The 319-nt window shown below is 43.3% G+C and overlaps 1 non-coding gene across 1 annotated transcript; it reads right to left on the minus strand.

The window, feature by feature from the left end:
• Positions 1 to 17: 17 nt before the first annotated feature.
• LOC111828555 lies at positions 18 to 136 on the minus strand. Its single transcript, XR_002832939.1, has one exon. It is a non-coding gene; the product is annotated as a 5S ribosomal RNA (ribosomal RNA).
• Positions 137 to 319: the final 183 nt, after the last annotated feature.

Below are 319 nucleotides of genomic sequence, written 5' to 3' on the forward strand. Positions count from 1 at the left end.
GAAAAAAAAACAAAAAAGGGATGCAACACGAGGACTTCCCGGGAGGTCACCCATCCTAGTACTACTCTCGCCCAAGCACGCTTAACTGCGGAGTTCTGATGGGATCCGGTGCATTAGTGCTGGTATGATCGCATCCGTTAGTACATTGCATACAATCGCATATATCCTTTACCGAGGATTCAAGAGATCATTTGTAATGGGTCCCACTTGATACGTGGACCGCTTTAGCCAGCTTCAACGTGCTCTTTTATTTGGAAAAGACGCATAAATCATGTCCGAACACTTTTTCGATCATTTAATCTCTTACAAATCACAAAAA

This window comes from Capsella rubella, unplaced genomic scaffold (assembly GCF_000375325.1).
Source record: "Capsella rubella cultivar Monte Gargano unplaced genomic scaffold, Caprub1_0 scaffold_891, whole genome shotgun sequence".
Taxonomy (NCBI): Eukaryota; Viridiplantae; Streptophyta; class Magnoliopsida; order Brassicales; family Brassicaceae; genus Capsella; species Capsella rubella.